We start from the raw sequence: 16871 nt of genomic DNA on the forward strand, positions 1-16871 counted from the left end.
TCTGTAAGTGTGTAGGAGAAGCCCTTTGATGCACGGCTGCAAAAGGAGAAGCATCAGCTTTAAAACAGCTATGCTGAGAGCAGCAACCACAGGAGGGGATATGAGGTCAATTTACTTGTTTCATGAAAAGGTCAAAGGGGCCGGTCCCCATACTGGATACTGCTGTTCAGTGGCCAAAACAACATCAGAGTAGTTTGGAGTACAGTGAGACATCTCTTGAGTAATCACAAACCAGCCCTGCGTTAAATGTGAAGATAACAGTTAATACCCAAGAGGCTGTTCTTTATCACTGCTGACAAGTCTAGGATTACAAGCTAGCAGTTACTTCACACTGGAAACTGCTGCAGGCTAAATACAGTGCGAGTGCCTTTTGTGTTCCTCCACAGCAGGCAGAGTGAAGAGGAATTCAGAAATGCCCCAGAACATCAGCAGTCAGACGTGAGAGCGCACAGTTTCGAGAGAGCTGCGTGATTCAGATTCAGAGGAAGAGATGATGTTTTTGCACGCGCAGATCAAACCGCAGCTGCTTTACCTACGACTGCGAACGGAGTGAGCACAGGGAACAAAAGGCAAAGCCGTTCACGCTTATATATGTTGAATACATTTACATAGATACTGGAGGCGTGTTCAAGTGCTTCGTGTACAGGAGGTGAGCAAGGGCCTGAGTTTACAAAGAACGTGACAGCCACAGTGTTCATGTAATACATGTTCGTGCTCCATGATAAACAAGATCTTAAACATTTCTGCACATTTCAACCTTTACACATTGTTTGAATTTACTATTTAAACTGTATATCCCTTGCATTTGGCTATTGATCACTTATCTATTACTTTTATATATCTCTTGAAACCATTTCCCATAACTTTTAGCTATTTAAACCATTTATGCATTAGTTTTAGCAAACAATTTCAACTGCTTATCCATCACTTTTAGCCAACTATGAGCCGCCCATTTACTTTTAACTAACTATTTCAGTCATTTACCACTCTCAATTGCAACACAATATTCAGGTTTTACAGCAGCCAAGCTATGTGGATATATATATCTAAAATCTAATCTTTCTTTCCTACATTCTGTGCCTGCAGGAGTACCCCCGGGGACAAAACTACCTCTGGTTGGGAATCACTGATATGTATTGTGAAACCAGCATGAGCAAAGTAGTGAGAGGGTTTTCACAGTCACTTTTTTCTCATGCACAATGAAATGACATTGGTTTCACAGGCCAAGGATGGAAACGAAGAATTTTTTTTGAGAGCTGATTTCAAAAAGTTAGAAAGTTGTGTGATTTTTTTTTTTTTTTCCAACAAGCCCTCCAACCCATACAAGAGGACTGAGAGGTTGATGACATCTCCACTGACTTATCAAGGCCACTTTTTTCAGCAATGGCGGACGTTGTAGACATCGAGTAGTTCCAGATGTGTGCAACACAATATGATGGGGAGTGTTGGCAGCTTTACGAGCTGTGCGGTAGATGACTGATTGCACAGGATGTGGAATACAGTGATTTTTTAGTCATTTAATCTTTATTTTACCAGACTCTCAGACTTTTGAACCCCAGTGTATGTGTTTGTCAGTTATGTCGTCAGCTTACAGAAATATTTTCTTGACAGTTACCACAAAACTTTATTTGGAAATTGCCTCCTGCAATGTAAAATTTCTTTTGTGATATTCAACTGTCATATTTTAAACTTGTCATCCTAACAACTGAAAATCTGTATGTGTTACTTTTAACTAACAATTTAAAATCTTTACTCATTACTTTTAGCTAAAAATCTAAAATCTTTATTTGTTACCTTTAACTAACAATTTTAAATATTTATTTGTTAGGCTGCTTTCAGCTAACAATTTAACAGTGATAGTCATTACTTTAAGGTAACTAATTCAACTTACTGCTAACTAGTTTTCAGGCACTCTGAATTGCAACACGACGTGGCCAGGGGTATATAATTTTAAAAAAAATGTAATCCTAATTTCTACTTTTTCTACTCTACATTTTTCCACACACCCACTGGCAACTGCAGAAATACCCCCGGGGGGCCTGAGTACTGAGCCCTAGAAGACTGATATAAACAAATGCTCCTGAAGACGCAGACTGTTCACATTAATTTCATGTCTGTGCTGAACTTTCATTTTTCCCCATTATTTCTCTCAATTATTTCTACCTCAGTATTCTCCACAGGGCAGCGGCTCTTAACTTGAAGCCGATCGGTTTCTTCAATTTAACTTGGATATCGCGAGTGACCTTCACATGTACACGGTTTATTAGAGGTGTCATAACAGATTTAACACCATCTAATCTGGACTAATTTCTCAGCAAAATTAATTTAGCATATTGAGCAGCACAATGGTATTATTTGAAAATTGAGAAAAAGCCTACTGAACTAAGTAATTATGAGAAAGTGTTAGAGGAATTGGTAAAGACAGGAGAGGGGCAAGGACATAGACAATAAGTAAGCGAATTAAAGACGGCTTTTTTTTTCCTTCTTTATGTTTTGCCGGCAGCATCATGTACAAATGACACCATGAATCTTTTTTTCTGCATTGTTCCCATCCTTGTTACTGTGGCAGAAATTTCTTTCCCGCATTGATCATGCATTATTACGATGACGGCTGCCGCGAAGTCCCCACCGCTGCATCTGAAACGCATTACCACCGACAGTGAGACAGAGAGAAGAAAAAAGAAAAAAAAAAAAGTAGAAATGACCCAGAAAAAAAAAACAAAAAAAAAAACATAAAATAAACACAATATAGAAGAAAAAGTAAAAAGAGAGGGAAAGAGAATCATTTTTCTATAATAAAAAATTCAGTTATCAATCTTCTGAGAAACAACCTCCTCCTATGATTTTCTCATATTTTCCTTTCTTTGCTCTCTGACTCTGTCTTATATTATTTTATATCCACTGTCCCCACACAAACTCATTCTCTCACACTTCATACTCTTTACCCTTATGTTCTTATTTTCCTCCCTCCGTCTGTCTCTCTCTTTTTCTATCCCTCTCTGCCCTTAACCTCGGCCTCTCGGCATTGTCCTGAGACTCGCCGCCGTTACGCAGTCATTCTCCACACCGCGGCAAAGACTGTGTGTGTGGGTGTGTGTTGGGAGTGAGCTAGATGTATTATCGGGAATAGGCTGTGGACAGAGCGTGGGCGTAGATGATGAGTGAAGAATCCACACCTGAACGGAGATAAAAGACGAGGAAATGCGGCACTAAAAGGCAAAAAAAAGAGACAACTGCACATTTGATTTTTGCTGTAGCAGAAGGGAGACAACACACAAACACACACACACTTATTCTTTATTCTTCCTGCCCACTCACACCCATTAGAAATCTCTCTCTTGTGCATTAAACGGCTGCCTTCGTAATTCCAGCACACTCTACCAAATAAAACTGTTCTTCAGGTGCTCTCCGGGCTGAACTGATGCTCCCGTAATTGCAGCTCACAGAAGACCCACTTGAACCTCAGAAACTGCTCCGTGCTTATAAATGAAGAATCATCCGAAGTATACACACAGTCAAATCACGGTGCGTTCCGTTCGTCTCGCTGTTTTTGTTGCAGACGGCAGCACCTTCTGGTGCCCTTAAATCTAAAGACTCCCATGTATCATTACGCAAGAGGAGCAGGAGGGGCGGTTGCACCAAAGCGCTCTGACCTCTGACCTCTCCACAGATAAAAGAATATGCCTTTACGCATCAGTGAAGTCACATCTTTCTGACGCAAGACTCTGGAGGCCCAGATAAAAGTCTCAACACAGAACATTTCTTACACCATTACACGATACTATAAGGTAAGTGTAGATATGTGCACAGGAAAAAGTGGCACATCTTTGATGGTGCTGTCTTTGTGCAGGCGAGATAAAGATTTTGAGCAGCCCATTAACATCCAAATGACACCAAAAGTGGGGACTTGTTTGTTTGCACATCATTTGTGCATGTTTGTCCAAGCAAAACCAATATTTTTCTTTCATCAATCCTCAAATTATGAGCATCACACTTCAGATAAATACAATTTGATAACTTGAGTAATAATAAGGCACAGATGCTTTGCATTTGTGCAAACACATGACGCCACTAATCAGGCGCAGACATAATAAAATCTTCTATTCAGTGTCTCAGAAATGGTTCAAGCACCGGATCCCAAGAGCGACTGGATGTCAAGATTAGATCATTTACATGTCGCACAATATACGACAACAACTGATCCAGACTGGAACAGGCCCAGTCCCACTCGGTCCCATCATCATCACATCATACGACAGTCAAATAATTGTCTCAACAGGCCTAAAGTGTCCTGCCTTAATTATCACATTATATCTTGTTCACAGAAACTGAAGTGTAAAAAAAGCAATTTACTGTTGAGACCGCCCCACCCAAATAAAAAAAATAAAATAAAAGAAAGGAAGGAAATAAAAAGAGAGCCCTTCTTGATCCACCGGAACACAGACACTGTAGTTTTTGGGGTAACGTCAAGTGCAGCCTGTTCTCTGCAAACAAGTGTGAAATCACAGACACGCTCAGTCCTGATTTGCTGATTTGTTTTAGCATCTTTTTATCTTCTTCCAACACAAACTGCAGCCACACACAAACTCACACATGCGTACACACTCCACTGATAAACAAACACACACGCACACGCACACGCACACACACACACACACACACACACACACATCTCCCATGTCAAACGTACATATTTTACATTTTATACCTGTCTAACTACGGTGTGTACAGGGTAGAAATGATCATGAAAATCTCACACGTGTGCACGCACGCACACACACACACACACACACACACACACTTTCATCTTCAGCAAACAGTGATGGCAATGAGTACAATGACCTCTACCAGTGTGTGACCAGAATGCCAAACATGGCTGACTCATTTCTCATATGTGTGTGTGTGTGTGCGCCTGTGTGTGTGTTTAACTGTGTGTCAGTATTTCAATCCTTTCTACACCAGACTTCTCTAGAGACACACAAAGATGATTCATTCTTTACCCTCCGAACTAGGAAGGAGTTAGGTATAAATGAGAGAATATTAAATCTATAATGAGGACATCTAGTCTGCGAATACATTTTCTTCCCCACATCTTTGTCACTTTGCATGTGAAAGTGTGTCTAAGTGTGTCTGTCACCGTCCATTTATCTCAGTGCTCTGTTGGCAAGGATACACTGCACTTGACTATCAGTGCGACTGCAGATTACAGCTTAGGTCAAGTAAGTATAGCTGCTGTTTGTGGTGTCCTGACAATCAGCACCCACACTCGGCAGCGGCCGCCTGAGTCAGCTCGCCAGCCCCAAGCTCCTAGTCGTACCTCATCCAAATTCTTGCTTCCGTTAGAAATATGTTTGCATGTTTGACTTGGGAGGTGCAGCTGTCAAAAAGGGTTGGAATGTGTTCCACTTCTGCTTCTGTGTTTCACTGGTTTCTTTATCAGCAGTTTAAAAAAGCAATTCATAAGCAAACAATTAATTAAAGACTCTATGAACATCTTAAAGGTCCCATATTTTACATTTTTTCAGTTTTTTAAGTGTTGATATCCTTGAGAAAATATATTTGTGGTTTTAAGGACCAAAAACCATCTCAATGTAGTTTTGCATCTCCTCTCTCAGGCTTCTCTCTGGAGCTCCAGTAACAGGAAGATCAGAAGAGAGGCTCTGAGCCTCCCATCTGATTGGCTGATTGTTTTATGAGTGACCAAATAAAAAAATATAGCAGATTTCAGGTGAAGCAAATCCTGCGATGTTGGATGGTGGGTCCAGGTGGGTGGGGCTACTTTGTTGTGACATCACAAAGTTACAGAAGTCCTGACGGCTCAAGACTCAGTTTCTGAATGACTGAACTCTTTGATAGTTTCACTGTATTAATATAGAACCTAGACCTGCTTTATAATCAAAAAATATGGGACCTTTAATGAACTATGTAACTAATGTACTCTCATCACAGATTTTTATGAAAAAAAGTCAAAATCACATATACAGTATTTAAAATTATATCTAATCAGGTAGTTAACAATTATTTTTTATAATTGATTTATATGTGGTTTTTTGTTTGGTTTTTTTGTGTGTTTTTTTTGCATTTGCCCAATTAGAGATTGTTTGGACTGATTAGAAAGCTGTTGATGAAACCTTGATGCAAACCAAACAACCAGACTGAGACCTTTTTTTTCCAGGATGTCTTCCTTCCAGCCACACTCTGCTGTTTCTTGTTTGTGCTCTAAAAGCAAACAGACCGACCACAGTATTTTGTTATAGCAGATGAGTGGCATGAATCCAAAAGCCAAACAGATAATAAATCCATCAGCTGCTCGAGAGCCCTTCAGGCAGCCATCCTATAATTGATGTCATGTCTTACAACAGATTTTACTTAGTAACCATGGTAATACATATGTGTATCAGCAGGGCTTGTATCCTCTGTGTACTTTGACAGTTCAATAAGTCTATTAAAAAGACGGATTTTACAGTAATACCCCCAAAACACTGTTGGACCAGATGTCTTTTTTTCAGCATATTTGTCATTGTCATGTGATCAATTTTCAAGCAATATTTCTACTATTGTAAGTACTTCGACAACTACTCCACACTATGGATTTTTTTTTTGGGGGGGGGGGTTCTAATTAATGGATTGTCTCTGGGAAAAGGAAAATGACATTTGTGCAATGACACTATAAAATGGAACCAGGATCAATAGATTGTGTATTAAAGTCACTGCACAACCAATTTAAGTTACTCTTTTAAAACTGGAGGTTGTGTATATAAGAAGCAAGCTAGTGAGCAGTGAGCTTTCCAACCATAATATAAGCTGTTTCCCACCAAGCTGCCCCAAAGTCTTCGATGCTCAGGCTCAGCAGGGGCAACACTGGCAGAAACCCTCCACTTTTGAGCAAACGTTACTCTGTGATTCACCCCGTTGGCTCAGAAATCAGTTCTGGTTACTGTTCCTCGACTGTGATGTCTGAGCTTCGCTGTGCAGAATGACGTATGCGCAGAGTCGGTTTTCACATCAAAGGGGAGAGTTTCTCTGGGGTGTTTAACACAATGTACCAGCAGGATTTAAGACAACACAACTAGTCTGGAAGCCAGTCACAGGTGAGTATGAAACCTAAACACGCATGATGTGGAGACTTCAGAAATATTCTTCAAAAGAATATTTTAACCACTTAATTAAATGTTATATGTAAATCAAATATAACTCCAAGCAGAGAAAATATTACTGTATTTCAAAATAAAACAAACAAAAAAAAAAACATATTTCACAGTCACAGCCAGTTGTATCTAATAAGGAGTAGGAAGAGTTGCTTAATTTATCAGCAAGCTAAACTAAGCTAAGCTGTGGCTTAGGCCCAATCTGCATCACAGTAATAAACTCCTCTAAAACAGCTGCTTGTGAGTCGTGTTCACGACGTGTCTGTGGAAAAACAGCTGTTTTCTTTCTTGTGTTTGTCTTGTCTCTCCAGTTTTTTTAAAGGATATGATAACCTGAAAGTCTGAATCTCCTACAAAAGCATCAGTTTTGAAACAACCTTTTTGTGTCTCGCTATACTGCAGGAGTGAAGTAAACTATCTACAGCTCATAGAGGGGGAAGGGCCCAGAGGGGTCTTCAGTAACAGTCTAGAGGTTAAAGGTCCCATATTTTACTCTTTCCCAGTGTTTTATTTGAAGTGTTGATGAGAATATATAGCTGTGGTTTGAAGAACCAAAAACCATCTCAGTGTAGTATTACATCTCCTCTCTGGAGCTCTAGTAACAACGGGTTGGTGATCTGAGTCGCTCTTCTGATTGGCTGACAGTTTTCTGAGTGATCTAATAAAAATATAGCAGATTTCAGGTAAAGACTCGAGGAAACCAAATCCTGCAAGGTTGGATGGTGGGTCGAGGTGGACTGGGTTTGGGGCATGGCTGAGGGTGGTGACTGTGTTATTGTGACATCACAATGTTACAGAAGTCCTGACGGCTTGTTTTAAGCCTCAGTTTCTAAATACAGGCTGTGTACGAACCACATATGCAGGGATGTTAATAACCAGCTTATTTATGTTCAATGCAAACATCATTTGATCAAAACTGAGACGAGACTCACAACATCCTCAATTTAAAGGTCCCATATTTGAGACTTTTCCTGTGTTTTATTTGAAGTGTTGCTTTCTGAATGTAGTTTTGGATCTCAAGCAGCGACTGCTTCATTGTGACATCACAGAAGTCCTGATGGCTCGTTTTAAGGCTCAGTTTCTGAATACAGTGTGCATTTCTCTGTGGACTAAGGCTTTGATACTTTCACAGTATTAATATAGAACATGGACCTGCTTTATAATCAAAAAACACCCAGACAAATACCTTTATGAAATAAGTGACCTTTAATCCAGCCATTTATATGTAATCTTTGACTGAAGGCAAACTATATGTATTCACCAAGGGTGGAAACACATCCTAAAATGTACGTCAACTTTCATCTATATAGCAACATATAAACAAGCAGGCACCAAGCAAAAGGGAAAGGAGTTCTTCATCTATTTTTTATCTTTACAGAACAGCGTTCTAACCATTCACAAGAAAGAAAAAAAAAGAAAAGGAAAAAGACAACAAAAAAGACTGCTTTAAAGTTTTCTCTGACAAGATGTCAGCTGGGATGAGCTCCAGAGGTGATCTGCAATGCAGAGTGCTATCGGCAATTTCACAGGCATGTGGCTGTGAAATGTTTCTATTTAATTCACATCTCTGAGCATTTCAGAGTCTCTCTCTATGAGCTACAAGTGTGCATGAATTAGTAATACAGACAGACACACACATACACAGTGATTTTCCACTCAAAGATATTGCTAATTATCGTTTGCATACAGATTTTTTTTTTTAATGCAGCAGCATTTCACACGATGTCGAGTGTTTGTCCTCTACATCGCAGTTCAACAGATTCAGATGTTTTCATTGCTTCCAAATATGTGTGTTTCCAGATTAGGTTATTTATGGCTAAACTACAAGATTTCATGCAGTTTTCATGCTTTTGTTGTACAACTTAAAAGACCATGTCATCCAGTCTGAAAAGTCTTCTTCTTCAGTCTTACCTTGAAGTGGCTATATTCCCTTCATTTTCCTTAGCAGTAAAAAACAAATAGAAGATTTATTTTGGTGAAAATAAAGAAGAGAAGCAACTGTGTGTCATCCGAAAAAAAAAAAAAAACTGTTTCCAAGAAGGAAAACAATCCTGTGCTGAACTGTCCAACATTATCATATATTGTCCTTGCAACAAATGCAAGAAAAGCTGTAATGTAGGATTGTGACCCTGGTTTTTAAAATTACCATGAGACAGCATTGCTGGAGGGTATATTATGTTTAGACTGTGTTTACTTACAAATGCATGCTAGAAAAAGAAAAAGGGACAGAAAATCCATACAAAGCAAAACCTACCAGCAAAATTTCACTGAGTTCCTGTTTGATTTCTGATGCACACTATGTACAATAACCATGCTGGACAGCTAGTTTTTGATCTTGCTTTTGGGAACAACTTCTAATATAGTAACGTACTGACTTAAGCTTCAGAGTGTCCTGTTCATAACTCCACAAGACATAACTTAATAAGAAATAACATTCTAATACATATATCATATATATATATATATATATATATATAAAAATAGAAAATTACATTTGCACTATTAGAAATTACATTCTAATAAATAAATATATGAATAATTAATCAATATATAAATTACATCATAAAATTACACATACATGAATGTAGATACATTATAATAAGACATTATATAACAGGACATACTGCATTTCTGTTGAGTAAGTATGTTATTTACCATTTAAGTTTATCATTAGCAATTAGCAATAAACACAAAGTACAGCTGAGGCTGATGGGAATGTCATTAGTTTTGCAGGTATTTGATCATTAACATAAGAATTGGAAAAAATTGAATGGTGAATGAACTACACCTTTTCTACCACTCACATACACTTGCACAACGACGATACATCAGGGGCAATGGGGATTCGGTACTTTGCCCAAAGGCACTTCAAAATGTGGACTATGGGAGTCGGGAATCCACCCCTGACCTTCCAATAAGTAGACGCCATGCTCTACCCCCTGAGCCAAAGCCACCCCCTGTTTTCACCTGTTAATGGCACTGGATGAAAAGTCAGAAGATCACTTAAGTTATTACAATTAATCCTGAGGGGAACATGCATGTCTGAACTAAACTACATGACTATCCATCCAAGACTAAACATCCAACATCCATCTAACTAAACACCCAAATGTCAACCTTATTGTTCGCTAAAGGACAAGTCAGAGATCACCAAAGTTTGCGTCAACTCTTGCACCATGGATATTTAAGCCTCATTTCAGCACAATCCATTTAATTGTTGTGAATATATTTCACTAAAAGCCAAAAACATCAACCAAGGGGAAAAGATAGAGAATCATAAAAGCCATGTGAATTTGTCCCCTGGAGACTAATGAATGTGTGTTCGAAATTTCATGGCAATTCATCGGATAAATGTTTAGATATTTCAGTCTGGAGAAACTGGTGGAACGACCCACCACCCACAGACTGACAGATTGCACATCCCTTGGACTATGCTGCTTGCATGGCAAAAAATGTGAATTAAAATAGCTGGCCCATCTGAACACTATTTTAATTTCAGTGTCAGGAATCGCAGCCTTTTACTGAGGTACAGCAATATCTGATGAGGAAGTTCCTATTGCCACATTTACTTTCATTGAAAAGTCAAAACATTACACTTGTAGTATATTTGTATCAATTCATGCGTGACTGCCACGACTGCATAAAAACTGCCCGAACCTAACTACATGCAGTCCAACTTGAATTAGCATTTAGATTTGAAGTTGCTACGAGGTAATGGTAGTAGCCAGTATCACTCCGCAGAGCGTGTGCTAAACTGTTGACATGAATCACCAGAGCAAATGATCACCTCAGGATATATGGCTGAATTCGAGAGTCTGCATTTTCCAGCACAGGTAAACTGACCAACAGGACAACTTCCAAAAAAGTGCTTTTATTTAAAGTTGAAGCTGACTCTTAGGGACAGGAGGGATATGATTCTGATGTATTTTACAGGAACTTATACTGATTTATTTCCTTACACTAAGACTAAAAACCCTGAAATAAAATGTTATCATAGTTTACTTTCATGTCACCCTGATGGCTCATACCTACTTTGGACTGTACGTTATCATCTAATTTAAAGCAACAAGGTAGAAAATGTTGGGTTGCCAAATTTAAATTGAGGGAATTGCTTTTTTTCCCAGCATATTGCATTGCCTCTAAATTTCAGATTGTAATTAATTTGTTCAATAGTTGTGACAGCAGCTTTCTGACAATATGAGAAAATAAATTTTCATAAGGTAAAAGATCTGCTCTGGATTAGAGGTAGTGAATTTAGCACTGCACTGAAAAGTTTGGATTCATAGCACGAGTGCCTTCAAGCTGTTTCTGAGAGCTGGCATCGGTCTCATATCGAGGAAACACAAACTACATAGATTTTGTGTACTTTTATTTTGGAATAGTGGGGCGTTTTGAATCAAATCAAACAGTGTCTCGCATTGTTTGAGGTTGTGTGTGAAGCACTTTCTCCTGTGTGTTGTGGAGAATAGAGGCACAAAGATCTATCAATATCAGTTTTTGAGAGTAGGTGAGAAATCATAAATGCACTCCATGCATCTGTTGTTATGGATTTTTTTTTAATTTACACATAAAAAAAAACATGAGTGGAAACTCCAGCAATTCAACAAAAAAGCCAAAATGCCAAAAGTCAAAAAAAAAAAAAAAGAAAAAGTCAGGATATTGAAAAATGGAATGGAGGTTGGTGTACCTAAAAATCAAAGAGATGATGAGTACACTAACTAAAGAGATGAAGACATCAGATCTGTGTGGGGCCATGAGGAGACTGGAACCTTAATCTCATTTATACATGAAACAAACAGAAATGTCATATTTCCATCATGTTTTCCTCATAGTTTTCCATCATTTGACCTTCAACTGGAGTTCTTTGAAAGGTGCCATCTTGTTGCTTCCTCTTCTTCTGCAGTGGCATTATTCACTCAGTGGGACAGTTATGATAGACACGTCTACATTGCATGTACCTTTCTCGATCCATATTTTATTACTGTCTTATCAGCTGTAGATGGAATGAAACTAAGATTATTGGCTATCGAAAGGGCTAAAGATGTTTTATTAAAGGCCCCATGTTGTATAAAATGAGATTTCCACGTCTGTTTTGATTATAGATCAGGTCTAGGTTCTATATTAATACTGTGAAAGTATCAAAGCCTCAGTCCACAGAGAAATGCACACAGCCTGTATTCAGAAACTGAGCCTTAAAATGAGCCGTCAGGACTTCTGTAACTTTGTGATGTCACAACAAAGCAGCCAGCACTCTCATCTATGCCCCCGAGCCCCGCCCACCTGAACCCACCATCCAACCTCATAGGATTTGGTTTCTCTGAGTGTTTAGTGACAACAGGTCGGTGAGATTGAATAGAGGTGGTTTTTGGTTCTTAAAACTACAAATATACTGTATGTTCTTATGGATATCAACAATTTAAAAAGCTTCAAATATGGGATCTTTAAAATTTGTGTTGTGTAGACGATTCATGTGTCCCATCGCTCAAAGTAAAAAGCTGGTTTTCAAGGTCTTTTATGCCTCTTGAATAGACCAACTCACCTGTGACATACAGTATGCAAATATGAATTCAGCACGCCTTGTTTTCTTTTTACGGACAATGCTTTGGATTTAGTAGGCTACGTTCCACTTTAAAGGCACGAACAAACACAAACAGATGGTAACAGTGACTAAATCTAGTCGACAACTTAATAAAAAGCATAAACTGAAGGTTCTTGGGTATAAGTAACTGAAGAGATGAAAAACATCAGAAACAAAGGTGCACACAGGTTCATGCTTATGAACCACAGTACATATTTTACTGTATCGTAATGCTGCTATTTTCCACAGCAGAGTGCCAATGAAAAACACAGTCAGCAGCGCAGCAGCATCCTCTTGAAAAAGCACTTGTTAAAGCACTTTTTACACCACATCCAACAAGCTTGGCAGTTTGCAAAAACCTCTACTGAATAATAATCTTTAAGTCCACAGTCCATCCCAAGTTATGAAGCTCTGCAAGTTGTGAAGTGGACAGGACAAGCGACCCCAGCTGCTCCACGAGTAGTTTGTGATTAGTTTTGACTTGGAAAAGGAACACTCAGCTGTTGTGACTGTGGGACACCGCTTCATTTTCACAGTTTGATTCAGACGTGGTCACAAATCCCAGAAGAAATTCTCCTGCAGGGAGGCTGGGAGGCTAATGGAGCTCATCCTCAAGAGGAAAAGTCATAAGGTGAGAGAGAGAGCGAGTGCTTCATATACGGACTGGAGGAGCTGGGAAACAAACCACTCACCTTCCAACTGGAGGATGACTTTTTCAGACCCCAGTTTGATTCCCTTTTCTAACTGACAGTCAACACTGGTTTCGGTTAACTATGAGCACGACCTAAACTTAACCACGTGTTTTTTAATGTAGCAAGGTTGACACAAATCCTCTAACCTGAATAAAGTGCCTATTGTCAAACCATGATCTTTCCCCGAACCTAATCAAGTCATTTGTGTTTGAACCAAACCGAACCTTCAATATAATGTTGTCATTGATTTGTTTTTCAACGGTGATTTGTCAGTGATATTGTTGTGCAGAGCATCAGATCAGAATTTATTTATTTCAGTTGCCTACAACAGCTCTGAACTCACCCATGAAAGAAAAATGAACCTTTTTTGAGTCTCAATCAACAAGACACTTTACAGAAGGAAAAATAATCGACTTTATCAAAAATGCATGAATGGCAATAAAAGGCTCTATCTTTTCACAAACACTATCAGTGTAGATTATTCGCATTATAAGGATATTGTACTGCGAGATCAAGAAAACAAATACATCGTCTGTGAACATTAACAGCATACCTTCATTATGTTTTGAGAGACAATTACGCCTCCTAACAAATGTATTTGCTGTTGTCATTTAGTTGTGTTGAAATGTAATTTCCAGGATACAGGAGTACACAATGTATCATACTTGAAAACCCCAATAATATAAAACAAAAGTTTGATATACTGTATTTAGAGGTCCAGAGCCAGTATAAACCAAGGTAACATGACACAAGAATTTCCTGCCGCTAACCACCATTCATCAGGCTTTTATTGTGGTGAATTATAATCTCTTTGTTTGTTAGAAGTCCAGTGTGTTTCCGCTGTCAGTGACAATTACCACATAAAGCTCAGTGTCACCATTGTTCTTTATTATTTGTCACATGACTACTTTAGTCCACATCAGGATCCTGTAGGAATCTTTCTAGGGAGCCAATAGGTCGGGCTGTTGACCAAGTGGCAACCCACCATGGCGTCACCCATTGGTTTGTGAATTTGCCGTTTTGAAGCCTCGAGGTTGCAATTTGGCCGTCGCCATCTTGGTTTTGTGAGACCAGAAGAAACCATATTTGGATTACAAAGTGGAGCTGAGGAGGAGTGAGGGAGTGCATACCGTGCTTTATCATCTATTTTCCTCTAAATGGGACCATAATTTAAAAAATGAACATTATGTTGTGTTGAAGAAGACTACAAACTAGCGATTGAGACCGCAGACTCATTAGGAAAACATTTGCTGAGGTGATAAATCAAGTGTGAAGTGGGGCCATTTTCCCATAGACTTCAATCACACTTATTTTTGCAACAAGTGGAGTGGCCCCCTGATGGTCATTAGATAGAACGCAGGTTTAAGGCTCTTCAGCAGTGGCTTCACTTTTCATCCGTATTTATATACAGTCTGTGCTGCTGATACATTTTGATCTGATTGTCTGAACTGAATGAAGGAACAGCTGTGGTTGGTAAACAAGAAAAAAAAAAAAAAAAAAGAAGCTCCGTTCCCTGCCCTGGTGACAGATTCTCGTATATTCCTGAAGAGCCTCTTTTTATGGTTTGCTGAGTAGCAAATCACACTAAAGTCAGACACGATGCTGCCTCACTGCCAGCCATCTCTCCGGCGTTCTCTTCCCATATATCTCACGCCTGTCGTTACCAAAGCTTCCACCTTCTGCCATAACTCGTTCGCCGTTCTGCCCTCCCGTCCCCGTCTGAACTTTTGTTTTCCCCTCACTCATTTCCCTTCTCTTCTTCCTCATTCCTTCCTTCATTCCTCTCATGTTTTTTCCTCCTCGCCTCCCTCCTTTCATTTCCTCCCCTCTTATAATCTTACTTTCTCCCATCTGCTGTCTCACTACATTTTACCCCCCTGAGGCCTGTGTATATGTGTGCGCATGTGTGTGCATGTGTGAGTGTGTGTGTGTGTGTGTGTGAGACAGACTCATCTATCTCGGATGGGGTACTCATTATGCTTTGGTTAGTTTGGATGGATGAGGGGATCTCTCTCTCCTACTCGCATGCCTATCTCTCTACCTCTTTTTCTATCTATCTTTTCTGTCTCCTCGCCCCCCACCTCCAAATTGTCTGCCTCCATCTTCCCTCTCTCAGTAATGGTTAGAGGGGATCAGACAGGATGGACAGAAGGGGAGAGGAGAGGAGCGGAGAGGAAAGGAGAGGAGAGGAGAGGAGAGACAAGGACAGGGAAGGAAAAGAAAAGATAAAGGATGGAGAGACGTCTGAAGAGAGGGAGAGAGGAAGCAAGGGGAAAGGAAGGGAGAGGAGGACAGGAAACAAGGAGAGGAGAGGCAAAGGGAGGAGAGGAGTCGGGGTGGGAAGGAAGGAAGGAAAGGAAGAAACGGAAGAAGAAGAACAGCAGAGGAGAAAAAGAGGAGGAGAGGAGTAAAGGGGAAAGGAAGGGGGGAGGACATGGGAGGAAAGGCAAAGAGAGGACAAGAAAAAAGAAGAGAAGAGAAGAGAAGAAGATCTCCAGCCTCTGTCCATTGTTGGCTTTAATCACATGAGATCAGACTCTCACACACACACACACACACACACACACATACACAAATGAGGAGTAACATGCACACACACTCACCTAAGTCTTGCCATCACCATAGCAACGGCACACCTCTGGCACCATTGTAATCAACTTTGAAAATAGGAATAGAAGTGATGTGTTGGCACTTAGGAAATACACACCACAAATAAACACGCGCACGCACACACACACACACACACACACACGTATGAACACTTAAATGTAATTAGAGTTAAATTCACACCAAGTGATTCAGTCCCCATGGGAGAGCGACTCACTGAGTTACAGGGCAACAAAGTGCACCCGACAACAATCAAGCAACAAACATGACAAAATGCATTTTGGGTAAAAAAACAATCCATATTTTCCTCCAACAATCCAATAAAGCATCTAGAATCACAACAGAGAGGAAACTGTCCTGCCCTCGGGTTTTTCTTTATCCCAGCTTTACTGAACCGTCTCTCCAGAGAGAGTGGACGTGGCCGGAATAACCTTGTTGTATGTTTGTGTGCTTGTGTGTGTGTGTGTGTGTGTGTGTCTGTGTCCGAATCTCAGTTGTAAAAGGAAATGCCTCTAAAATTGTCCGAGGATCTGAGAGACGAACAGGAAACGGCCATGGATGAAAGTAGCTGGAAAAGGCAATTCCTTTCCTAAAAATAGGAGGTGGGAGAAAAAAGAGAAAAAAAAAAAAAACAGAACAAAAGAGAGGAAATGAAGGACAGGGTTCGGTCTGTCTGTGCGTGTTTATTAATGGTTGTTCGGGTTGGACAACTTGTTGGAGTCATAGGTGCGCTTGTGCGTAGGAATACGGTGGTTCAACTGTTGAGAAAATGTAGTTCCTGGTGGCTCATCTGGTAGAGCTCGCACCGCTGAGGCCCAGTCCAGACTGCAGGGGCCGGGGTTCGAA

The 16871-nt window shown here is 39.8% G+C and overlaps 1 protein-coding gene across 10 annotated transcripts in view; it reads right to left on the reverse strand.

Annotated features, from left to right (window-relative positions):
• Positions 1-16871, reverse strand: part of dmd (dystrophin) — a 298427-nt gene that overhangs the window by 187705 nt on the left and 93851 nt on the right. The gene's annotated exons all lie outside the window — the stretch shown is intronic.

Source organism: Trachinotus anak, unplaced genomic scaffold (genome assembly GCF_046630095.1).
Source record: "Trachinotus anak isolate AG129_WGS33_773 ecotype Australia unplaced genomic scaffold, CSIRO_AGI_Tana_v1 ptg000026l, whole genome shotgun sequence".
Classification (NCBI taxonomy): Eukaryota; Metazoa; Chordata; class Actinopteri; order Carangiformes; family Carangidae; genus Trachinotus; species Trachinotus anak.